The sequence below is a fragment of the Corapipo altera genome, unplaced genomic scaffold (genome assembly GCF_003945725.1).
Source record: "Corapipo altera isolate COAL_440 unplaced genomic scaffold, ASM394572v1 183, whole genome shotgun sequence".
Lineage (NCBI taxonomy): Eukaryota > Metazoa > Chordata > Aves > Passeriformes > Pipridae > Corapipo > Corapipo altera.
Genome location: NW_020885026.1, coordinates 665,390 through 691,618, shown reverse-complemented (window position 1 = coordinate 691,618; position 26,229 = coordinate 665,390). Strand labels below are relative to the sequence as shown.

General features: G+C 47.6%; 1 protein-coding gene across 1 annotated transcript in view; it reads right to left on the bottom strand.

Annotated features, from left to right (window-relative positions):
- TRPM8 (transient receptor potential cation channel subfamily M member 8) overlaps window positions 1–4,728 on the bottom strand; it is a 69,693-nt gene extending 64,965 nt beyond the window's left edge. The window contains exon 1 of the mRNA XM_027668074.1: window positions 4,694–4,728. The gene's annotated coding sequence lies outside the window, so the exon portion shown is untranslated. The remainder of the gene's footprint in view (window positions 1–4,693) is intronic.
- Window positions 4,729–26,229: the final 21,501 nt, after the last annotated feature.

The following is a 26,229-nucleotide window of genomic DNA, read 5'->3' as shown; positions in this document are numbered from 1 at the left end:
ATTCCTCCTTGTCCTACCATGATGCCCAATGCATTTCTGCACCAGCAAATTTTGCAAGCATGATGAGGATCATTAAATACCTCACCACAAGCAACCAGTGTAATTCCCAGAATATTGACTGGATGATGAAGTAGCATTATTACAGGAGACCTTAAACACAGGAAAATTAAAACACTGGATGGCTGTGAGAGACTCCTGTCATTAAAGGGCTTAGCAAGAACATCTATAGCACTTCTAAAATATGCTTACATGCCATAAATCACTGCTCCACAATGATACATGCACATTATATTCATAACAGCATAATTACAAGGTAATTACCATACAGCAGTAATTAAGGGGAAACCCTGTGTGCCATCCAAGGCAGCTACTTTGAAAGGGACTAAATATACAAGGAAAATAAAATTAAGCAACAGAAGGTGAGTTGTTTCCTGATTATAATTACATTACTGGCTGTATTTTCAAGTAGGTCACTTCTAAAACAGACCAGTTCAGGGGAAGCTGAACTTGGGCAGGATTTTGACAGCCACATGAATCCTGGGGCCCAGGTGGTCATGGACTTACCAATCTCATTTGTTAAAAGCTTTAATGGCAAGTAGGTTTTGCCCCTTGGCAGACTTTTGGGCAGCTGCCTAATTTCTATAATGGCCTAACACAGACCTCAGCCAAAAGCAGGACTCATTCCACATGGCTGAAGAAAACATCCAGCCCAGCAGAGTTGAACAGTACATGTAATTTTTTTTCAGCTGAAACAAAAGCTAATAGAGGTGAGAGGTGGCTACCTTTCTACACCTGACAAATAAAATGTATTGAGGAGTAACCCATCAGCAGTGAGAGGAGAGGAGGTGTAGGAAAGTGTGTGTGCAGGGCTCAGGGTGGGTTTACATACAGCTCGAGCTGTGAGGATCTGCTCACTGGGGACACAGAGCCTGCCTGGGGAGCACAGCTGAGCTCTCCAGCACTGGCATCAGAGGCACTGAAGAATTTAAGGACTCCACTTGGGACAACTCTCTTAAATGCCTTGGACTCCACCGAGCCTGGAGGTGGGAGAATGCAGTAATGAACCTGATTTCTCAGGTCATTCCTGTTACAGAAGCATTTTAACCTCTTTGGAGAAGCTGCAGCAACTGGTGAACTCCAAAGCTGAGCCTACAGCTCTATGGCTGGAGAGGGCTGACTGCTATTTTTATACGTGTTTTCCTGGGAAAAGCCATCATTTCACAAACAAGTTCAGCTAGAGCAATCATTGTATATTCATTCCATGCTCCCTCAGAGGACACAGCTTCCAGGGTCCTTCCAAAGAACAGCTCCAGCAAAGCACAGATGGATGGCTCTGGATTTACCCTTCCCCAGGCTGTCCAAGGCAGTGAGTTATCAAACACTACTTGTTCTCTTCACTGTTATCACCTGATGGGTCACAGATGGCACAAAACATTATGGCATCCTGAATTTTGTGTGCCTTCATGCTGTTGTTTGTTCAAAAAAATTAATCTCAAAGGCTGCCAACCCCTGTCTTGCTCAGAATCACCTTTTCACCTTCTCACCATCTGCTGTCAGACCTCGAGGGTGAGTCCCAGTCTCAGCTGCAACTCACTGGGTTGCATCAAATTCGAAATCCTTCAGCACAAAGTGTACCTCATTGCCACTGACACCTCCAGGAGAGGCAGCTCTTCACTGTCCTACCCACCACTTCCAGGAACACTGCAAAGAGAACATGTTGCAGAGGTCTGTGTCCCTGGCCTGAGTCCACCTGCCATAAAGCCCAATCCATTAAAGTCTTTAAATTACAGTGGAAAACATCCATTATCACCTGCATGTTCCACCCAGCCTGCCCTTGTTTGCTTTCCAGGAATACAAAGCCACAAGAAACATCCCAAACATCCAGTCCAGACTCACCTGATGCACTGGCTCCTGAAAAGCTCATCAGGCAAGCTCAATCATTCCCCATTTCTCATTTAGTACCTCTTTGCTAGCACAGAAGACCCATCTCATTTATTTTGGGCCTCTGCAACTTGAAGAGCCACTTCAAATTCCCCTCTAGCCTCCAATACTTTTTTCATGCCAGTTAGACCAAAAAGAGACATTTGTTGCATGCTAAATCAACTCAAAAAGGGGTGAAAGAGGAGATCTCAGCCCAGATTTCAGCACTGAACATGTCTTACATGGCCTTTTCTGTACAAAAAGCCCAGATAAACCCAAAAACCTGATTATGTAGATTATTCTCTCACGTCACACTCTGATACTCTTATGCATTTTAAGGCTTCCAACATGCCTTTCAGAGAGCAAGGCTTGCATGAGTCCCTTGAGGGAGAGCTAGGAAGGAGAGGGGGAAAAAACATGGATTTATCCTATCATTCAGCAACCACCACAACCCCAGCAGGAAGCTGGGGGATCCTGGCATTCTGCCACAAGACAGAGCCCAAAGAAAGCTGCTCTGCTTTTAAGCCAGCCACGTGGAAATTAAGCCTGAAACTGCAGTATGGTGAAAGCTGCTCTCTCAGCCCTGTTGCTCTGCTCTTGGAGCAGACCTGCTACACCGGGCTCCGAGGGGCCGGGGCAGGGCAGTGTGGGGGGGCTCCTTGTGCCTGCTGAGAAATCACCCTGAACAGCAAGTCTGCCTGAAAATAGAGCTGATCACCCAAAAGGGAAACATGAAGCTGCAGCCAGACTAAGCAGCAGCATCACCTCCCCTGGATCCTGCAGGTGACACCTGAAGGACGGGGCCATCCCTGGGAATCTCAGGAGGTTTAACGAGGCCAAGTGCTGGTGCTGAACTTGTGTCAGGACAACCCCTGGGATTAATCCAGGCTGGGGATGAACAGATGGAGAGCAGCCCTGAGGAGAAGGACCTGAGGGTGCTGGTAGGTGAGAGGACAAGGACAGCTTGACAGAGGGCACGATTAGATGGGATATTGGGAAGGAATTCTCCCCTGTGAGGATGGGGAGCCCTGGCACAGGTTGCCCAGAGAAGCTGTGGCTGCCCCTGGATCCCTGGAAGTGTCCAAGGCCAGGCTGGATGAGGCTTGGAGCAACCTGGGCTAGTGGAAGGTGTCCCTGCCCATGGCAGGGGGTTGGAATGGGATGGGTTTTAAGGTCCCTCCCAACCCAAACTATTTGTGATTACATGTGTGCTCCTCACTGTTCTCCAGCTGGCAGCTTCCCTGGTCTGTATTCAAGCTCCCAGGACCAGCTCTTAGAGCCTTCTCAGGTCTTACCAGCTGGTCATTAGTACCCTTGGGACAGCTGAAAAGCCAGGTCCCTTCTCCCAGAGTGATGTGACACTCAGCAGCTTCACCAACACAGCAAAGGCCCAGTACCCTTGGACTTCTAAACACTAGCCTTGTTTTTCTCCAGACCGCAGTAAAAATATGGGAAACTGGTTTAGCCCTTTCTTACTAAGGACTTAGCAGTACTTGGCTGGCAAAATGAAATTCAGAGGCACATTAAATTCTGAAAATCCTTGAAAGAAAATTTTGTCCTTTCTAACAAGTCACTGGTCTGTTACCATTGCCAAAGGAAAGAAAGGGTGAGCCAAGTGCTGCTGTTACCCAGGACTACCCAAACAGCCGTGGGTTTGTAACCAAGGGGAGATCCAGCTGCACTGGAGGGGCTGCACTGCAGCACAGCAAAACCCAGCCCTGTTTGAACAACCACTCAGCCCCATTAGCACCTCAAATCTCAGGTAAAAGCCATGTCTATGTGGTTAGGTGCTGGCTGGGGCACTGGACCCCACATTGGGAACCTGCTTCAAGCACTGTGGAAAAGCTGAGCCAGGCACTTCTGTGCTCCACCTTCTTGTGGTTCAAGGGGGCGGGGGGGAAGAAATAACTCCCTTCCTGGAAGGTGAGAGCCATTAGAAACTGCAGGGACTGACTGCACCCACAGCAGTGTGACAGAGTGGGACTGCAGAGTAGCTACTGCACTACCCTAATAGACATGAACAAGGTTTCCCCCCATTTTCTATACTTTTGTTCATACTTTGAACTCCCTCCAATCCTTCAAAGTTGCAGTTGAGTCACTTGTAGCAGTGAAAAAGTGACCTGAGCCTGAACACTTTTGCACAGTGCCTTTAAGACTGATTTGTTTACCTGAAGCTGCCTAAACTATGCAGAGTTCAACTTGAATTTGTTAGACTTGGCTAAAAGCCACCCTGTTCGCTATTGAAAGCGGGAGTGCTATAGAAAGTAAATGCCATCCTATTGTCTCCAGGGCTCTGCTAATCTCTTACCGAAAAAAAACCCCAAAGTTAAATAAGGAAAGAAATTGTATTTGCCAGTTACCTTCATACAGTGACACACTGTAACACCCGGGCTGCACTAAGGATTAAAACACTATTGCCAGGGACAATTTAGAGCACCGTTGCACAGTCAAAATAGGAGCACGGTGAAATAGGAGGATCGTGCCTAGAGGATTCTCACGCACCTGTTTATTACTCTTTGTTTCCTGCGAAGGGAAGAGATCTCAGCGTGTCCTCCGGGTTTCACAGCCCCTCGTTTATGAAAGGCTCATGCTTTAAGCAGCATTTGGCACTGATTTCACTCGCTTCCTCCTCGCCCCCCTTGCCTTTTCCCTTTGATTGTTACTGCAGACTGAAAGGAGCGCAATCCCTGCCTTTTCCCGGAGTGTGTTCGCTGTTCAGACTGCCCGGCCCTCCCCCCTACTCAGCCCTTGCTCCGCGGAGCATCCCCCGCACCGCGATCCAAGCGCCGGGCTCTTTGCTGCTGCTTTCTCATCTTCCCACGCCGCGGGCTGCTATTGCATCTCCCCGGCCGGCTCCTCCTCTCCTCTTCTCACTCCCGTCCCTCTTTAAATTCACTTCAAGGCCAGCTTCCCTTCCTCGCTGCTGGGCTCACACAGCTGGGAGTGCAGTAAAGCAGGGGGAGGGAGCGGAGCAGGGAGCTTTTATTCAGCGATGCTTCCTTAACCAAGCAGCTGCTTTGAAGCCCCAAGGTCCAATTTCAGCTGCTGAAGTTGTCAGTGATAAAAAACAGCTAAATATAACACTGCTTTCACGTGGCAGGTTTGAGATAGGGGACTCCACGGTTAAAGCTCTTCAGCTGAAACCTGATCGGAATCTGTAAACACGTAACACGGATGGAATAGTCAATAAGCGCTTGCTGGGACACTGATTAGCGAGAAATTCGAGACCCCCAAGGAATCCCCCCCCCTCCCTGGGGTACTCCAAGCCCTGTGCAAGGTGCCATGGGTGGAGCCCAGGTGAGCAGCAGGGAGAGGGACACGGCTCGGAGCACGCTCAGCTCTGCTCCCCAGTGCCTGCTGGGTGTTCTGAGGGCTCACACACCTCCTGAGGGACACGCGTGGCATTTCAGAGAATCCCAGACTGCTTTGGGTTGGAAGGGTCCCAAAGCTCAGCTCATTCTACCCCCTGCCATGGGCAGGGACACCTCCCACTAGCCCAGGTTGCTCCAAACCCCGTCCAACCTGGCCTTGGACACTTCCAGGGATGCAGGGGCAGCCACAGCTTCTCTGGGCAACCTGTGCCAGGGCCTCCCCACCCTGTTCTGATGGGGAGAAACACAGCGGTACTGACTCCCCCAAGGCTTTTTAAAACCTAACCCCCTTTTCCTCAGGTCTGTGAGCTCTCAGATGCTCTGTACCAGGGTTTGGTCACAGGTCTGAGTTGGGGTAAAGGGTCAGGTAAAGTCCTTCCCCCAAAGACCTGGCTGTGGGTCTCGTGAAATGCAACTCTGCAAAGAAAGTTTGAGTGCCATATCTTCAACAGCTATCAAAAAAAACCCAAAAAAACCAAACACCACACCTCCAGGTCACTACAGGCAAAATATCCCACTGAGATAAAAAACTAAACAGGAATAACAACTCTAAAAATAGCAATATTCAAGTTTACACTTTTGAACAACAGTATTTTCCACCCGTTTAGGCAGAACAAATTCCCACCCTATCCAGTGTCCGAATTTACAGTTCCTGGTGACCATTGATTCATGCAGCACTCCTCTTCCCTACTGCCTTCTCCTGGCCATTTCCTCGGAAAACAAATGTATTCTGCCCCGCTACAGCCCATCACTGGAACACACCACTCACAAAACATGCACTCAGTAGTTTCCTCTCTCCCTCTCTTTGCATGCACTCTCCTGACATGAGAAGGCTCTTTATGCATGAAAATATTCTTAACACCATATCCAAGCTGCTTTGCAAACAATGCTTTTTACATAACTGGGCCTTGTCTTTTTTTCCTTGTTATTCCTAATGACTGCCATGGTTGTAACTGGAAGGTACAATTTCATTCCTTTTCTGAAGAGACTGAAGGAGGCAGAGGGAGCTGATCCTTCCTCTCTGTTCAGTACCAGTGAGGCTACATCTGGAGAACTATTAGCTGTGGGCTCCCCTGTACAAGATGCAGGTTAATGGGAGTAAATCCAGTTCAGGACCAAAAAAATAAGGGAGGGACACGAGCATGTCTCATATGAGAAGAGGCAGAGAGAGCTGGGGCAAGAGGGAACAGCTGGCAAACCTCACCCAAGCCCTCACCCAGCCCTCTCTGGGGCTGGAAATGCCAATAACATGGAGTTTATCTCCTCCTCCTCACTGGACTGGAATGCTGATTATCTGCAGCTTGTGATGTGCGTTTCTCAGAGCTCCAACACATCCCTCCCCAAAGAGCTGGGGGAAAGGGATAAGTCAGCTTGCCTTGAGCAGCATCTGGATCAGCTCTGGACACGTGTGTGTGGGCAGAGATGATGCTGCACACTGGCTCAATTCATAAAGAAATGTGATTTAAATGACCTGAAAAGATGCTGGCCATAAACACGCCCTTGTTTGAAGGAGGAAGATTTGATGTGTCTGAAGGACAAATCCTTTCTCATTCCTGTTCCTTTCCAAATGCTGCCTGTGGCTGGCTCAGCTCTCCAGCTCAGCAGTGCTGGACCTGTGCCAGGTGTCACAGCAAGTGAGCTCAGCACCTGACCCAGCTGCAGCTTCCTTCACTGCCTGGTGCAGGGGACACCATCTGAGCCTTCCACACGGGCTGGCTTGGCTTCATCAGTCTTATCTTACAGGTCCTGACCAGTAGCTTTGACCATTCAAGTGCTGCGTTCTCACACCAGTCACTGCACTCCTGGAGCCAGTAGAGCTCACTGAGCTCTTTTTTTAAAGCTGAATAGAAGCAGCACAAAAAATATCCCCTTTTACTGGGAGTTGAAATTAAAGGTGTTTATCACATAGTCACGAAATGCAGTCAACTGACTGACAGTCGAGTGAAAAAATAAATTCAGTTTGGTTTTAGATCACACTTTAAAACCACTTTTTACCTAGGAGAGGTTTGAAAACACAAAAATTGGACTAATATTACATCAGGAAACCCCAAGATAAACAAAAGTTTAATTATGAAGAACAGAAAAAAAAGTGACTTCTGCTACTGCCAGGTGCCACCCTTCCTAGTGTGTGACCAAACCTAAGGCCTGACAGCACCAACCTGCCATGAGAGATGATTCCTCTTCACGACTCTTACATAAGCACGATAAATCCAAATTATTAATTGCATCCAGAATGTAAAACTGAGGGTTGTAAAGCACTGGAACACACTGCCCTCTGGGCAACAGCAGAATGGGTTAAGTACCAAGTGAATGCCCCAACAAGGATGGATTATTCAGCAAGGACCAAGTTAAACCTCTTTTCACAGACTCCCCAACCCACAGCAGTCAAACTCAAATACATAAGAGCTCCAGCTGTCCCTTTAGGACATGACAACATCTTCTTGCTGGGAAAGGATGGCAAGCCCACCTTCCCTCACACTGCAAGCAGTAGCCAGTCTTAAAGCCCCAATATGCTGCTGACCCTGGAAATAGGAGAGTCAGCTTGTCTTCTGTTCTACCTGTTTCTTCACAGAGCTTGGAAGATTTATTCTCTGCAATAATGAACACAAACACAGCCCTCACTGCTTTCTTGGCAGCTTTATTAAAGCATTGCATGATTAAGTTAAACCATTTCATGTCAAGATTTACACCAACCCTAAAATAAGTAGTTTTGCTATGCATGACTCTTTTACCAAGCTTGGGGGAAACATTCCCTAACCTGTAAACACAACTGCAGTTCAGAGCTCAGCGCTCACAGCCTCCGAACAGCAGAGGCTTGGTACCCCCAGGAGAGGGCTCTGTTTGGGGGTCTGGAAAAGCCAGGTCCTAATAGATTGATTTCCAGAAGGGTTGTCTGACAGCTTCCCAACTGGGCTGTCCAGCTGAGTCCTTCTCCCTGCTCCTTCCTGCCCAGCTGCGCTCTGGGCAGCAGTGACAGTGTGGCAACACCACGGCCCCTGGACCCGCTCGACATTCTTGCCTCCAAGATGTCCATTTCTAGTCACAGAAATCCAAATCCAGCCCAGGGTTTTTTTGGCCTCAGGATGATCCCGGAATTCTTTGTTAGACTAACTTTAACGTAGTTCCTAAGGCAAGCTCTAATGGGACATTCCAGGTACCCAAAAGCCAAGCAATGCCAGCTGGCACCTGGCTCTTCTCTGCGTCAAAAGAACCAGCCAAGTGAAAAACCAATGGCCAAGGCAAAGACAGTTTATTAGACCTTGTTAGATTATTGCACTGCCAGTCCCTCGAGTCCCCATGTGATTATTTTACAAGCTGAAACACCCAGGCACCAATAATTCTCCAAAAACAAATAGAGAGGCCTAGACTCAGCACGAGGAAGTGACTTATTTTCTTAAGCAGTTTTTAAAGGTACAGTCCATCTCTTGCAGGGATCTTTTCCCCTCCCTGTAGCTCAGAAGCTCAAGCTGCACTTACAAATATCTCTGCTCGAGACTTTTCAGGTTGCTTTACACATGGCAAGATTTTGCTCCTGCCACGGACAAGGAAATCAAGCTTTGAGGTTACAGGTGAAAAACACCGGTTAAAGACACAGCTGAAACTTTACTGAGCAAAAAAACTTCCAATGAGGAAAGGAAAAATCACAAATACTAGTCAGTGATTACCTGATTCAAAGGACAAAGGAACTTTGTTTGCCTGTGGAGAATATTCCAGAGCAAGAAACGTAAGGAGCTTATATTGGTCCCTTCTCACTGTGGAATGCCAGCAGAACAACCCTCACAAATGAGGCTGAAGCCCCTCTCACCATCGTTTCCAAATTACACACATGGCAAAGCAATGGGTAATTATTTAACTTACACTTCAGAAACAGAAAGTCCACCATGGCACCTACATCCAACTCCTTACCTCAGTGCACTGATTACAGAGCTGAGAGCTGTTTCCATCAAGTGTTTCATCATTCCAGCAATGCCATACTCATGGTGTACAGGCAGGTGGAAAAGCTGATGGATCACAGGAGAAGGAAATCGCAGCTCCCGGTGCTGTGGCCAAGTTCCCCAGGTTCCAACACTGCAGGAGGTGCAGTGCCTCTTCCAGGAGGGCATTCCTGGCCAAAGCAGGCAAAACCAAGCAGACTTCAATAAAACAGGCTAAACCCCTCCAAGGCACTGAGCAGTCTTGCAGCTCTGAGGCTCAGAGCAAGACACAAACCTGCCTTCCCGTCTGCACACTCCAGGCTTAATCAGAAATACCGAAGCAACTTCCAGGAGGTCACTGGATCACCCCAAAAGCCTGGAGCCCTTCAGCACAGAGACCAAGGGAGCCCAGTATCTGGCCATGGATGCCTCCAGCAGCATCCTGGAACAGCAGGCACAAGAAACCCATCCTCAGGCTCCTGTGCAGCACAGGAGGCAAACAAAGACGTCAAACGGCCACATCCAGGTTTCAGGATGAGTAGCCCCCACTCCCCCCTGCCCAGATCTCAGCCCCATGCACCCTCTCAGCCCTATTTGATAGCCCTGCAGATAGCCAGGGCCAGCTGGGGCAGAGCTGTGTCCTCAGAGCTGTGTCCTCAGAGCTGCCTTCCCCATGGAGCTGCACCAGGAGCATCCCCCCAGGAGCACCAAGAGCCATCAGGTTCACTCTGGCTCCAGCAGGGAAGTGCCAAGAGAATATGGGAGCTGGATAAGCATAGCACCCACCACAACCATGGCAAGGGGACCTGGGGCAACCTTAGGTGGGTTGTTTCATTGGAGCATCTGGTTCCCAGCTTTGGAACAGTCTAACAGCAGTGCAGGGGCTGAGGGAACAGCTGGAGCTGTGGGGGGGGGTTAGGTTGGGTATCAGGGAAAGGTTCTTCCCCCAGAGGGTGGTTGGCACTGACCAGGCTCCCCAGGGTTTGGTCACAGCCCCAAGGCTGCCAGAGCTCCAGGAGGGTTTGGACAACACCCTCAGGGACAGGATGGGATTGGATGGTCCCTGTGGGTCCCTTCAGCTCAAGATATTCTGTGATTCCCTGATTCATTGACATATGAGCTTCGTGAGCAAAAAACAAATCAGTGCTCAGCACCCAAACTCCGTCATAAAAAAAATAAAAATACAATTCTGCCTTTCAGATCTAATCTGCTCTTAACACAACCACTTCCTAACTTAATATTTGATAGCTTGTGTTCCAAGAGAAGGACATGAAGAATCCTTGGGATTACACTGAGCTACGGTAATAACTTCTATTTAATAAATTCCCAATGAGCAGCCCTACTGCAAGTTTCTTTTTATAGTTGTTGGCATTAAACATGTATGACCTGTCACCTCTGTAGTCAGTCTCAGTGTTATCTCTGTGCAGAGAAACACAATGGAGAACAACAACATTCCCTCTTCCACAGCCAAATAATTTTTAATCACCTTATCCACAGGACCCCCATTGGTAATCTGTCCTCTGGGCCCTCCTGGTTCTTAAAGCAGAAGCTGATAGAGAATTCAATTAAAGTGCCCCCTAAGGATAACACATTCAATCACACTAAGTGAGGACAAGCATGCTCAGATGAAAAAGAAATTCCAACCCCAAACTTCCAGTGGAAAGCCTTTGTCCTGGTGAGCAGAATACCACCAGTCTCATGAAGGAAAGAAAGGCTTTGGGTCTGGCCTTGGCAACAAAAAGCTGGGTTTGCAGGGCTTTGTTGTTGCTGAGTTTTCTTCCTTTTAGGATGACCTGCCACCTTAATCCAGGGAAGCCCAAAGGAGTCCTCGGGGTCAAACCCGCAGAAGATCAGTGCTGGCTCTGTTGCGCTGATTTGGTTTTCACCATCTGCTGAAGAATATGTAAATCCTGTATTCCACCACTTCCACCGCTCAGCTGCATCAAACATCATCCAGTTAGCGCAGAAAAAAGCATGGATTAAATTCCAACCCTTTTTGAAGGGCAAAATTCTCAAAGGAAAACTGTATTCAGACTAAGGCAAGTTGGGATTTTCTACTGTAGTAAGACATTTATCATGGGGTCATAGAACATCCTGAGCTGGAAGGGACCAACAAGGATCATCCAGTCCAACTCCTGGCCCTGCCCAGGACACCCCAGCAATCCCACTCTGTCCCTGAGGGTGTTGTCCAAACCCTCCTGGAGCTCTGGCAGCCTTGGTACTGTGCCCACTGCCCTGGGGAGCCTGGTCAGTGCCAACCACCCTCTGGGGGAAGAACCTTTTCCTAATATCTACCCTAAACCTGCCCTGACACAGCTCCAACCATTCAGCTCAGCTTCACCACTTCATCCTCAAGCACACGTTTAAAATACATTTTTATCCTGTCACACCAACCTAAAATATGCAGGTGCTGGGTTAGAAACCCAGCTTCCCAAACCATCGTGCTGTCAGCAGCTCCCATGCTGCATAAACACACCCAGGGACAACTGCTGAGTCACAGCAGCAGCACGAGATTATCCAAGGTTTGAGAAATCTGGGTTTCAGAAGAGAAACCACTGCCTTGCTGTCAGTTATCAGGGGAAACAAAACACAGAATTGAGGGGGGGGAAAAAAAAAAAAAAGAAAACAAAGCTAAACTGTTGGCTATGTTGGGTAACTTTTCCAGTCTTCCCAGCTTGTGATAGTGGCAGATGGCCCAGTCTGTAAATTAGCAGCTACCAGATGGGCCCCTTAAGTAGCTTTACTGCAGTAAATTGATTTGTTCGTGGATTTGGTATTAAAATGTCCTTCACTGTCTGGGTACTGTTTGGCCACAGAGCTGCAATTTCCACTTGACTGCAGGGAAGGCCAGAACCCCAAACACTCCTACTGGGCAGCTGCTTCTGCTCCATGTGGTGGCTGCTGGTGAGTCCCAGGCACCAGCTGGGTGAAGGTACTGGAGGTACTTGGCTGTGCCAGCAAGAGCCAGCACAGGCCAGAGAGGGCACAGGAGCTGGACTTGATGATCCTTGTGGGCCCCTTCCAGCTCAGGATATTCTGTGATTCTACCACTTAATTCTGGCCACGGTTGACAAATACAGACGACTTTGCAGTGAGGGGCTGGGGAAGGACACCCTGACCTGGGGAAATGTCTGTTGGGTGGCCACAACTATTTCAGGACAAAGTACTCATCGTTGTGGCTGAAAATGGGGGAGGAATTCAGCTTACCAGATACTTCAGTGCCACCCTTCTGTCTCTCTCCTTCTCCCCTCTATACCCTTCGCCTCTCCTCCGGCTATTTTCATGGAATCCCAAAATAGCTGGGGTTGGAAGGGACCTCTGGAGATCACCCAGTCCAACCCCCTCCCCAGGCAGGGGCACCCGGAGCAGGTGACACGTGTCCAGGTGGGTTTGGGATGTCTCCAGAGAGGGAGACTGCACACCCTCCCTGAGCAGCTGTTCCAGGGCTCTGCCACCTCCATGGGAAGAAGTTCTGCCTCGTGTTGAGGTGGAACTTGTTGTGTTTTAGTTTATGGCCACTGGTCCTCATCCTGTCCCACTGGGCCACACAGAAAAGAGTCTGGCACTGTCCTCTGATATCCCTTGGAGATATTTGTATGGATTGATGGATCCCCTCTCGGCCTTCCCTTCTCCAGACTAACCAGGCCCAGCTCCCTCAGTCTCTCCTCATAAAAGAGACGCTCCAGTCCCTCAACCATCTTGTGGCCTTTGCTGGACCCTCTCCAGTAGCTCCTTGTCTTTCCTGAGCTGTGCAGACCAGAATTGAACACAACACTGCAGATGTGGCTCCAGAGCCTTTGCTGAAGGTGCTTATGAACAGCATTTGCAGAGTTTTGGCCTCTGCTGTCTGTTTTGCTGTTCACCAGGGTAGGGAGCACCCTGTGGCAGTATGTGCTGCCTCATTATTTGGGGTGAACTTTGCGCCCTGAAAGGTGCCTTTATTTTGTACAACTAACCAGGATTTCTGCTCCTGTGTCAATATCTCAAAGATGATGGAATGACTGGAAAGAAAAGAAGGTCAATATGTGATTTTCCTCCATTTCGTGACAGAGGCTGATAGCCAACATTTTCTAGGTTGGTTGTTATCCTTCCAGACCTCTGCTCAAGTAAGAGGAAATTGTCTCAGCAGTAGTGAGCCAGAAGCGAGAGGCTGACATTTATTGAAATGAAATATTCCACATTCCTTACATTTCTTAATAAAACCACAAGCGCTTCCATCTTCCTAGAGCTCCTTTGGCATGTCCTGGCATGATATCCTGTAAGACTCAGTCCCAAAAGCCTTTGCATACATTTTAGTTTGTGTCAAAGACTGGCAAGCCATGACTTAATCCTCCCAATGGCCCTCTGCATCTGCAAGGGCTATAAAGTCACCCGGGAGGAGTGACAAGCAAAAAGAAATTACATTTCTGCAAGAGTACTGTCACCTGATGGTTTATAGTTCTAATATCTAGATATTATATATGTAGCTGGCAAAAGAAACCAAAGTTTTCCTTCTTGAGCCTGGATAGTTAAATCATTTGTCAGCCTGAATGCTCAGCTTTCCTCAAGTTGCATTGCTGACAACAACCAAATGGTCAATGGAGGGTTGTTCCATCTCTCTTTTTCCTCCCTTTCCATTTCTCTTATTGATCTCCTGCCAAAGGTATTAGCACATATTATTGTTCTTAATTATTATTAAATTCACTCGAACATCTTCACATGCCCTCCTTGGTCCTTAGTCCAACACTTACTGGTCAAACCCCTGAAAACACATGGAGGGAGCATCGATGTTGGACATCAATGTCCATAAGATAGTTTTTGTTTTAGTACCTGTGAATACATTTATAACTGAGGCAGGCAGCATCCAAACCCACTGCTGTGCTACACACCATTACTGCTGGATTTTGTGTTTTTCTGCTGGAAGTGAGGCAAAAAGGTCATTTCTGAACAAGGTTTTTCCACGGGAATGTGCAGTGTAAAGGGCTTTGCACTCCAGCTGACGAGACCATTCAAATTCAGTGAGCCATGACTATTATACACAAGCTAACACACAACTATTGCTCTCCAAAAAAGCCAGGTTTACAGCAAGATCAGTCCAAGGAAACCACAGGGTGCAAAGCCTGCTACATCAAGAGATGGAGGAAGTAAACCTTGGGCTCAGGGGAGCTCTGGGAATGACAAACAGCTCTCTCCCTCTTCTTCTTCAGCACTTCACCCAGTGTCTGCGTATCTGGCACGTCACATCTTCCCCAGAGAACCACTTGTTTTCTTTACTATCCCAGCAAATGGAGTTCTACCCTGAGAACCAAGACAGCTATTCCTACTGGAATGCAAAACAATCTGGCATTTTTCAGGATAAGGTTTATTGTTGGAGCTTCATTTCCTGTTGGTTATCCTGTTGGTTCCTTCTCCAGCTTTCCTCCTCTGCTTCTCAGTTTGTCTTCAGCTTTTACCCATGACCTGGGCTGACCTGCCTTCTAACCCATGTCTCTCAAACTGCTTGATAGTCGTGTCCTCCCACTCACAAAGCTCAGGTCTCTTGGCAGTGAAGCACACCAATTTGCATTTAACAATTTAAATAGCAGGAACAGAAGTCCGTGTTCCAGGAAATCTGTCTCTGCTGCTTGGGGCCCTGTCCCTGTCCTCATACAGACGAGTTTCTGCCTGCACTGCTCCTCCAGCGACAGCTCAGCTTTCTGCTGCCTTCCAGACCATCAATGCCTTTGCCACGGGAGCCTAAACTGATTTTTCTAGATACTTTTGTCAGCCAGGTGGCTTATCTGTGTGCTCTTACCCATCAGCTCACATGCCCAGGAGCTGCAGAGGGCAAGAAGTGGGGGGACATGTTCTAGTCCCTCTTCATTGAAACAAAATGCTGTATATCAGTAAATAAGTAACTGATATGGAGTGCAAATAATCAATTATCGTTCAAAAAGGAAAGACTGCCCTTTAAACCTGACCAGTGCTAGTTATCCCACCTCACTGACAGCAACTGCCTATTCCTTCCTCCCCTTTCCCAGACACCAAAACCCCAGAATGCCCTTTTAGATGTTTTCAGAGCCAATAATTCTTCCCAATTCAAATCCTTCCTGAAGACATAGAAGCAAAACCCTGCTGATAAGATTGCAGTCCGACCTGAGCACTCAGCTTAATCTCATTTGGGGATGCTCCCTCCATTTACCATCCACTCCACTTTGTTAGTGGGATGGTGACCTCCCGTTCCTGGGCCATGATTGAGATCATGGCTAGTCTGTCTTGAGAGCAAGGACAATACATTTATTCTTCTGTTCCCTATTTTATTCTTGTCAAAACCCTTTCCCTCTGCATGCTGCACCATACAGTACTATGGGACTTTGGTCCCTGGCAGTGTTTTCACTGGGAATCCACAAGGGCATCCTTTATACCCATTCCCAGGATGCACAGACTTGCATTGGAAAGCCTACTTCACCTTTTGTTGCACTCTGAAGTGCAAGTACCAAAAGGTACTCTTCTTTATACCTCATCCTCCTGCAGCAGGTACAAAGTATTGGAAAGCAGGCTTTGGCTTGTGCTGGTTTTGTGAATATTCTTTCTTTCTTCTTCTCATTTCCAGACAGGTCAAACAGCTGAACAGCTTTTGGATTGTTATTTGTGCCAGGAGCAAAGGCTGTACAGACTCCTGCAGTTCATATACTGGACTCATAAAGTGCATCACCAGAGCATGTTACACAAGCACACCTAGAAGGCCTCTAATTGTGCACAGACAGGAGATAAAACCAGCCTGCACACTGGGGCTGTGAACTGTGCCAGCGGGGTCACCCCACCCTGAACTGTGCAGCTTCTCTGAACCCCCAGTGCCTGACCACCCTTTCCAGGAAGACATTGGCTTGAGGTGGTTTCCTCCTGTCCCTTGTTCCCTGGGAGCAGAGCCCAACCCTCCCTGGCTCCCCGCTCCTGTCAGGGAATTGGGGAGAGTGAGAAGGTCCCCCCTGAGCCTCCTTTTCTCCAGGTTTTCCTTCACCCTGCCTGAAGCCAGTGGTGCCTGTGGGGCTGGAAGCTGCACACCACATCCTACCCTTTGTCCTGTATGGCATTAGTGTCACTTGCACTAGTGAGAATGCTGGAGCTTGTGCAGAATTATCCATAAGCTAATGCAGAATTGATCCCTGTTAAGTATCAACTCACAGCATTTAGGAGTATACAAAAAAATAAAGCACAATAGCCAAGTCACTTATTCTTCTCCTGGATAACCTACAAACTGCTTGATTCTGCTCTCCTAATGCCAAAGAAAGAGAAAATGTGTATCAGTGCATCTCCCCTCTGCAGAGAGAAGGGACAAAACGTGAGCTATGAAAGTTATTATGAAGTTTGTAATGTACTGAGCACTCCAGCTAAATAGCTCAACTGTTCAGAGTTACATTTCAACCCATTTTACTGCACTTTTTTCCCTTTTTATTTTGAACAGTGAAGCAATCAAGGCTTCAATAAAGCCTGGTCCCACCCTGAAGTGATTCCCAGAGCCCAGGTATTTGGTTCACTCCTAGGCCAGGCCTGGGTTTGGCTCTGTGCTGTGAGGGGGCACTCGGAGCTGTGTCCCAGCCTCCAGCTGCAGGGGTAGGAACTCTGTCCACCCGTGGCACACACACAGCACTGCAGAAAGAGGCCTTTCCGTGGAAAGGAGAAGGAAGCTGCTGTGGAAGAGCAAGGGAAGAGCAAAGAGAAGCCCAGGCAGAGGTGGTGGTGACGGATGATCACGGAAGCAGAACAGAGCATGGCTCTGTCACGTTGCCAGTGGGCTACGACTGTGAGAAGGCTGGTTCTCTTTACATGTTCCAGCTGCAGATCACTTGGGGACCCTTGGGTTCAGAAGCCTTAGTCACTCAGCTTTGCACTGCAAAGCTTACTACTGGTAATCGAGAAAAACTTACTTAAAACTCTTGTTCTATTCATCAGTGACATTTTCACGCTGGCTTTGCCTTTGGAGAAGGAAGTTTTCCTCACTGACCTTCCCTCAGACTGCAAACCTGCAACCAAGAGTCCAAAATTTGAGTTGAGAGCAGAGTAAGTGCTAACCCTTAGTCATGAACACACGGCAGGTCCTGTTCAGAGCAAAGGAAAGTGCCTTCATGTGAGGATCAGGGAGTGTGGGACACTTTAAAAACTTCAAGATAACAGTCCTGTGGTTAAATCAATACTCCCAAGTCTGGTGCACTGATGGTCACCTCTGCCAGGAAGACTATTCAAACAAAGTTCTGCAAGATACTCAAATAGTAACCCTCGAGAAACATTGCACACCTTCAGGGGCTCACATTCTATTCAGTCACGAGTCTTCCATTTTTTCAAGGAGCCCTTCCAGGTCAGACATGTAGGGCAGACCTGCACAGCCAGGATTACACAAGGGCAATAAAGGTTTACACTGCCCAGTCCAAGTAGGGTAAACTTATTACACCAGCTCAGGTGTTCCAGGAAAAGTGCTGCAAAACACACACTGACTGCAACCAGCAACCTCTGCCACAGAGGGGGTCTTGACTCTGATGATTTGGCTGGAAGCAGCAAGGAGGCTTTACTTGGTAACTAGTTTATTGGCATCCATTAACCAGTTTTTAGTCATATTCTTTATCCAGTTTAGCTCCTGTGCATGCTTAGAAAAAAGCTCAGAGTGAAACCCTGAGTCAGTCCCCTTCTAGTCGAAAATATTCTTTCCATACTGGTTTTTTCCATCCTACAAATAGTTAAGATCCAGTTTTAGTATGTTGCCCTTACCACCTGAAGTGCTGCTTTGGCTTCTGGAGAGCCCAGGGTGTTGTCAGCTAAGCACACAACACCCTCTCTCCCTCAGTGTGTTGGGGAAGGGTTCAGCCTTATGTTGCACCATACACAATCTTCTTCCACAGCACTTGAAAACTGAAAAGCTTCTGCAGGGTAAAAAGAGACAAACCTCTGACTAAACTTCCAGTTCCAACTAAAAAAGGAGAAAAAGCACATAAAAGTGTGGAATAGTAAAGGAGAATCAAAAAGAAGCATCAAAAGCAGCATGGGCAGCAGGGCAGGGGGGGATTCTGCTCCTCTACCCTGCTCGGGTGAGACCCCCCTGCAGAGCTGCCTCCAGCCCTGGGGAACAGCACAGGGACATGGAGCTGCTGGAGAGAGTCCAGAGGAGACACCAAGATGAGCAGAGGGATGGAGCAGCTCTGCTGGGAGGAAAGGCTGGGAGAGTTGGGATTGTTCAGCCTGGAGAAGGGAAGCTTTGGGGTCACCTAATTGTGGCCTTCCAGTGCCTGAAAGAGCTGACAAGAAAGATGGAGAGAGACTATTGACAAGGGCCTGGAGGGACAGGACAAGGGGGAATGGCTTCAAACTGCCAGAGGGCAGGGTTAGATGAGATATTGGGAAGGAATTCTCCCCTGTGAGGGTGGGGAGGCCCTGGCACAGGTTGCCCAGAGAAGCTGTGGCTGCCCCTGGATCCCTGGAAGTGTCCAAGGCCAGGTTGGACAGGGCTTGGAGCAACCTGGGACAGTGGAAGGTGTCCCTACCCATGGCAGAGGGGTGGAAGGAGATGAGCTTTCATATCCCTTCCAGCCCAAACCATTGTAGGATTCTATGGTTCTATGATTTCTGGAGACATAAGATTGTCTGTAATATCAAATGTTCAGTATCATATAAAGCCAACAAGTTACTCAAGCTCTCAGGCATTTATCACCAGATTTTTTATCCCTGCTGGGTACTAGTTCCAAAACATCAGCTGTCACTCCAGGGTTGCTCCCTGAGACTGACTGATAACCAGGCAGTTGCCCTTTAGCCATATCCATATTCCTCTGTTGACAAGGAACAGCAGGCAAGAGAGGAGCTCTTGACACTCGTGCCCTGACTCCTCCTGCTTTGCACAACTCCTCCTGCTTTGCATAAATCTGTGTATCACACAGATGGGAGGGGCAGCAGCCTGGAAGCTTGACAGGACAGATTTTGGAACCTGCTGTATATCCGCTTTCACTTAAAGCTTGAACTTCTCAGGGCAAATAATGGGAGCTCCTTAGAGGTCACACTGAGTCGTTTCTCCCCTGCAGAAGACAGCTAAAGCATGGGTTTATGTTTAGTGACATTCTGTTTTTCATTAAAACCCAAATGAGTCTTAGTTTTCTTCTGTCAGATTGGGTAAGAAATACTCCCTGCTTCTTCCAGGCAAAGTAGTCATGCTGCCAGATTTAAGCCTTTCTTAATCTTCTCTGGGAATGAATTATACTGAGGAACCACTTGAACTCCTCTGAAACTACAATTTCCTTGCGTGGCAAGCAGCCCAATTCTATAAAAAGTATCAGTGTAAAGACAAATGTATTTGATGAAGGCTCCTGCTGATGTCAACGTGAGACACCAGCAAGGCTGACGGGTAAAAACCTGCCTGTGCAACTGGAAATAAAGCCAGTTCTGTGTGGGATGAGTGTACAAAACCATGAAATACTGCCAGCTCCTCAGTGCTGTTTGCATCAGTTTAGTTTTCCACATAAGGCATTGACATTCTTCGTTTCAAAGTGATTTATAGCAGCATTAAGAATTTTTTTCACTGCTCTGTTTTGTTTGGAGCTTTTCGTTATCAGGGTTGGCGCAGGATGCTTTCTGTGGGCTGACAGACTTCTCCTCGCATTTAGGAGACGGAAATGCTTGGGAACACCTGGGAACAAGTTTCCTCTAGTCTTGAAAGAAAGAAGCATCATCTGGAGTGGTTTTAGGTAGATAAATGACAGTTTGGAGCCTTATTTCCCAGGCTGACCATCAGAGCATGTTTTGTCTGGAGTCAGGGACCCATCAGTGCAGCAATCACATCAGGGTCTGCCTGTGACAAGGCTTGTTGGTGGCAGTCTGTGCTTCCAGCTAACCTTTCAGCTGTGAAAGCATCTGCAGCTCCGCTTCTCCCTCTCAGCAATGTGAGACTGATTTTCTCTTCATTCTCACACACATTTAAGGTAGCACATAGTCTGCAGTCCACGCCAAAACCAAAATAAATCTGTCAAAAGAATGGATGCCTTACAGCCCAGCAGTCTGGGTTTTCAGACTCTGATCAACATTCCAGTGAATCCCACTGCAAATGGAGATGTTAGCATTGGAATACTCAGGTTCCTGAACCACATTTTGAGAGGTTTGGTGGCACAAAACTCTGCAGGGCAGGGTTTAGCTGAACTGCTGTGGTTTCATGAATCACGGTGCTGCCTCACCAACCAAGAATTCGAGCCAACCTCAGCTTCCCGAAGGGTTGCTAAAATGCTGTTTAGCATATTTAATAAAAGAAAAATACACCCTCAGGGGTCCTGAGCAACAGTCAATAACACCCACTGACAGTAACTGAGTGGCATTAGAGATCTTTTGGTCAAGGAACTCGACTAATGGCATTGACCACAGCAGGCAGAGGCTGCTGGGAGCTGCATTTGAGGGGAGCCTGGTAATGGAATCTTCAATGATTCTGCAATTGCTAAGGAAACACAAGCACTGAGTGATAAACCCTCTGAACTGAGTCAGTGTTTATGGCTCCCTGTACGAGAGAAAAAAGGACACACAGGAAATAGCCCTTATTTTGATAATAATGAAGGGTACAGTGGCATCCTAAACCTTACAAGAAGTCCAATGTGTTTCTTGACTTCAGCTTCAGGTAGAAGGGTTTCTGTACCTGAGGGTACCAGTACAATTAAAGAAAATCTAGTTTGAAACTCTTTTGGCCATGACCTCCAGCAACTATGAACTCAAGCATGGTGATGTTGCACCACGTGAAAATAACTTGTTGCACCTTGTGAAACAACTTGTTCCGTCCAGTAAAACAACAATTAATATTACTGGAAGTGAAAGCTCAGCCTTCTTTATATGCTGGCACTGAAAGCTGCTCTAGAAGGGCAGCATGTCATGGAGGCAATGCTTGACCTTAGAGCCTTTCTCTGAGCCAAACCTCACTGAGAAACCTAAAAACAGCCTGCAGAAGACACAGATACACGCACACACACACATAGAAGGAGGGTGCTAAAACTAGAATTAGGATGGCAGTTTTGCTCATTCAGAAATGCTGCCCAGGCTTGGTCCTTCCTTTCCCTCGTTTCTCTCTGTCTCTCGTCCCTTCCCCTTTGCCCATTCCTGAGGGGCGTTGGCAGCCTTGGAGCAGCACTGACCATCCCCTCTGAGCTGCAGCTGCCACTCCCAGGCTACCTGGGGGCATTCCAGCAGCCACGGAGCCACATCCACACCAGGAGCTCCAGCTGCAGGAAGGGGTTCCAGCTTCTTTACACACGACTTTCTGCAGAGACATCCTTGCTCCAGCTCCCCCGTGGCTGTGGTGGAAATCAGGGAGGGCTCTGCGTGGCCATAAACCCAATAAAATCCATCTGGGCATAAGTTCATATTTATTAGCATATCCAGAGCACAGTGGTACTTTAATTCCCCGATGGCTCCCAGGCTGCTGCATCTCACTGATGCATAAGCAGGCTTTCTGCTGCTATTATAAAACAAATTACCTCATGCATGAGCGGCCTTAATATCAGTTCACGCTCCAAGCTGTTCTGCTGTGCTGACATATGTACCCCCCTTCACCCTGCCTGCAAAAGGCACGCTGCCTTCAGAGGCCAGGGATCTGATAAAGCAGGAAAGGGATGACAAAACAGACTGTACAACTTTAGCACCGATACATTGCCCATATTCTGCTCCCTTTGCTGTGGGAAATCCTGGTGTAAAAGGGGCTACTGGGCAAGCAAAAAGGCTTCAGTGTCCCTCCTCCTGCTTTCCCATCCCACCCTCACATGGCAGGTGTTCCTCTGAGGCTGCATAGCTCTCTTCCCATTCAGACAGTTGTATCTGCAGAGGTAAATTTTGACCTGAGCAGCAGTGGACACCTCAGCCAGTAAATAACCATGTCACAGAAGCACCAGCCACGGAAAGGAGAATATTATAAATAGAAATATTCCCTATAAGCGGCTTGTGACTAAGCTCACTTTTGAGCTAATAACTTCCCATGGAGATGAACTCTGCAGGAAAGCTCACAGAGCTATAAATACTCAGAATTCATTAACAGATCTTTTTTGTTGCAGACGTTCTTTTCTGGCTGTACATCGTGACACTGGTGCTCCCGACCCATTCTCTCTTCAAAAGCTGCAATTGTCTAACCCCCACATCCGGCTGCTCTCCCAAATCCACGGGAAGAAAACACTGGGGCAGTTTGGAATATTAAGAGCTTGTTCGAGCGCCAAAAAGAAGGAGGAAAAGAAAAATATGACAAGGAACAGATATTACGTCATGAGCATGTCTAAAGTTTCACACTCTTCATAAGTTTTAATATTTTCCTAATCTATGAAGGAAAGGGAATATGTTTTAAGGACCTGTGATTTTATTCTATAGGTTCTGAGGTAATGAGAACTGTGGATTTGTATTCCATTCCCGTCCCTACTGCCTGCCCAGATCCATTCCCCAGCACTGCTGAAGAGTCTGAGTGCTGACCAACGGGGATCATGGGAGGGACAGATCCTACATGGAGATATTTTTGATTCCAGGTGGTTACCCAGCATCAGGGATGCACATCAACGTTTAACTTTTTATTTAAATCACAGCAATATTTGCAACAGAATAGTCTCTCGCTTGCAGATGTTCTCTTGCATCCACACAGTGGTGCTCCCTTGAGCAAGAGTTTAGCTTATCCTAGGCCAGCTTAAATCCTTTTAATTTTGTTACATAGGCACGACTCACAAGATCCTAAGATTTATTTTCTTATATTGTAAAAGCAGAGCAGGCCAATATCTTTTCCCCTGGCTGTCCAACCACTGTTCAAAATCACAAAGCAGTTTCTTCTGTCCCTGCTTATTTCTTTAATTCACTTCAGTTCACTTACTGAAGGCTGGCAATGAGACCCATCCCTGCTGCCCCTGTTGCCATGTAGGTGTTTGGCAACAGCTCCCACACAGGGATTGTGGTATAATATTAATGAGCCCTTTATCATTCAGCTATAAAATCAGGGGCTTCGTGGTTGCTTGATAGCAGGGCAAATTTATGGACTCATGGAATGGTTTGGGTTGGGAGGGACATTAAAGCCCATCTCGTTCCACCCCTTGCCATGGGCAGGGACACTTCCACTGGCCCAGGTTGCTCCAAGCCCCGAATTCTGCTCTTGCTTCGCCCCTAAGAATAGAGCTGGTACAAAGGGAGGGCAGGAGTTCAGCTGTGCAATCCAAACTACTCAGGAGTCTCATGGCATCCCAATATCTGCCCTTTGCCGCACAGCATAATATTTCCTACAGCTGTCTGCTCCAGACAAGACCAGCAGCTGTGGCTTGGCCATTTTCTCAGCTCAGGGAAACAACCTCCAGCCTGTCTTGTCCCTGACTCTGTTCCCAGTCAGCTGGGCTTTTCCCAGCCAGCTCCATCCCTGACTTGTAAATTTTAGTTCAGAAGTGCCAGTGCCACAGAATTTTAATTTGATCAGGCAGCACTTCAGTGCTAGCAGCCTGCTAGCACCTAAAGGTAAGGACAAGCTGCCAGATATCAGGCTAATTTTCAGGCATCTTTACTCTTGCTAAATAGGACACGTGTCGTAACATGAGCTTTAAGACTGGAATTCTTGGGATGTAAATGCATTAGCCAGTCCCAGGGCTGACAACCAGGGGTAAATCATGGTGAGGAGAGTCAGCAGCACGCTCTGAGCTGCTGCTTTGTTGAGCTATTACCCACCAAGGGAAGAGCATAATTATTTTTCCAGGCTTTCATGAAGCGAAGGCTGGATTTTTCCACCTTATCTAAAGGCTCATGCCTGTAGTGTAACACGAACACAGGAACTACCAGACCTCTGTGTCCTGTGAGGCCTCTTCCTTTCATATATGTGACTTATTTCAGGACTGTAGGTGATGAGTGCTGCCCATGTTTGCCTGTCACTGTGTGTGTGAGCACAACAGGCAACTCACCAGGTAGCACTTACCCTCTTCTCTCTCTTTGCTTTGCAAAATCTACTTTTGCTTTTCAATCTGGTCGTCGAATTTCAAATTTTAATTTAATTTCAAGCTCCTACCGTGGTTTGCACCCACCTACCATTGCCCAGGCTCGTAGCACTTGTGCACAGGGCAGGCACCTTGGCAGCTACAGCCCTGCAATTTGCCACAGATTGTCCTCCAGCCTCCAACCTGCCCTGGCATCTTTGAATACAACCAGCTTTTCCTCCTCCTGGGAAAAAAAAAAAAAAAGGTCTGTGCAAACAATCTGCTCTTGGAACAGCTAATTTTCAACACTACTCTGGAACAGCTCTACAAAATTATCTTGGGCTCATGTGCCTCTTTGTGTCACCTACAATTATATTTATATTCCTTTTATATCCTCTCCTCATCCGCATCCAGTTGGTGGTACAGCACCCGTGGTTATCCTGATGTTTTCTGGGGATTCTTTCAGCAAATGTGTCTCAAGCAAAGGCTGCCAGTTTGGAGGTGCTGTGATTTCATCTGGGACACACAGTCCCTCCTCACATGCTGAGCTGTTTTGTTTGCATTGTTCCACCCGCTCAGCGCACAAACCAAGGTTCAAAAACAGTGAGGGACAGTAGAGAGTTGGTTGTCTCAGCTGCTAAAGGTGGGAGGTTTTCCCTAAAATCTGATCATGTGCAGGTAGGGGCACTTGCAAGACCACCAAGGTCATTTTTAGAAGCACTGTGCAAGTACCCACCTAGCAAAGCTTTGGGTAAAGCTCATGGCTGAACTCCTGCTCACTGGTTTACAGCTCCCAGGGTGGTGAGTTAGCCAAGCTCACACCATCCCACTTTATTCCCTATTCTTTTTGGCCCTTGGCTTAAGTTATGGAAGTGCCATTACTTGAATACTGGTTTTACTAAAAACTCCTCCCAGTTCCAGCAGCTCTTCAGCTCTCAGCCGGTGCCTCCCTCCAGCTCCTGGCAGCCTCTCCGTGGTAAATTCAATTTGTCTGCGCCTTTCAGATGCTCAGGATTTCACTTCTCAAATCGTGCTCAGCACTGAGGATAAGAGGATGTTACAGACATTTCTCACTGAAGGTTTAACTTCAATAAAAGACCCACTTCTATCCGTCTCTAATCAGGTTTTTGAAAACTATCTTTCAGGAGCGAGAAGCAGCTCTTTGAATTATCTTTTTTACAGTGGGAAGTTAATGAAAGTCCAAAATGTTCCCACTCATTTCATTATAGGAGCCTTCATTTGCATTCCATTGAGCTGAATCATAACTGAGCCTTACCCCCACACTGGGCATGCAGCCTACACAATTTACATGTGTGTTGGTAAAAGGCAAAAAAACCTTTGCCAGGCAAGTTTCCCAATTCATTTCTCATAATCTCTTCCCCAGCCGTCCAGTTTTTTAGGTGGCAGGTTAAAGGTAAAGGCTAATTTAGAATTACAGCTCACAAGGGCACAGGTTAAGGCAGTCAAACCTGGCTTTTTAAATTATTATTAGGTTTTAATGGGGAAAATAGGCGTAATTACCCTCTACAGTTGTTCAGCCACGCGTGGAAACGCTTTGCAAAAGTGGATGTCTAGCTCTGCATGCAATTATACACTTAAATTTCCTCCAGTAATAATCACAGAATCATGGAATCACAGATTGATTTGGGTTGGAAGAGACCTTAAAGCTCATCTTGTTCACGGGCAGGGACACCTTCCACTAGCCCAGGTTGCTCCAAGCCCTGTCCAACCCGGCCTTGGACACTTCCAGGGATCCAGGGGCAGCCACAGCTTCTCTGGGCAACCTGTGCCAGGGCCTCCCCACCCTCCAAGGGAAGGATTCCTTCCCAATATCCCATCTAACCCTGCCCCCCTTCATCTTAAGCCCATTCCAACAGGGCAATGATTGCTCAGCTCCAGGCTTCCTACCCAGTTGGAGGACCTGAAATGTTTAGCTGTGATTCCCAGCTCTACACACACTGTCTCAGATCCAATACTCCAAATTCTAATCCTTGTATAAATATCCATGGGCAGCATCCAACTGGATTGTCACAGGAACAGGCAGTGATGGAGGTGAGCCAGTTTTGAGATGTACCTGTGCCCCTACAGTCCAAGAGAAATCTTGAAAGATTTCTCTGGAGATGTTATTGATGCATC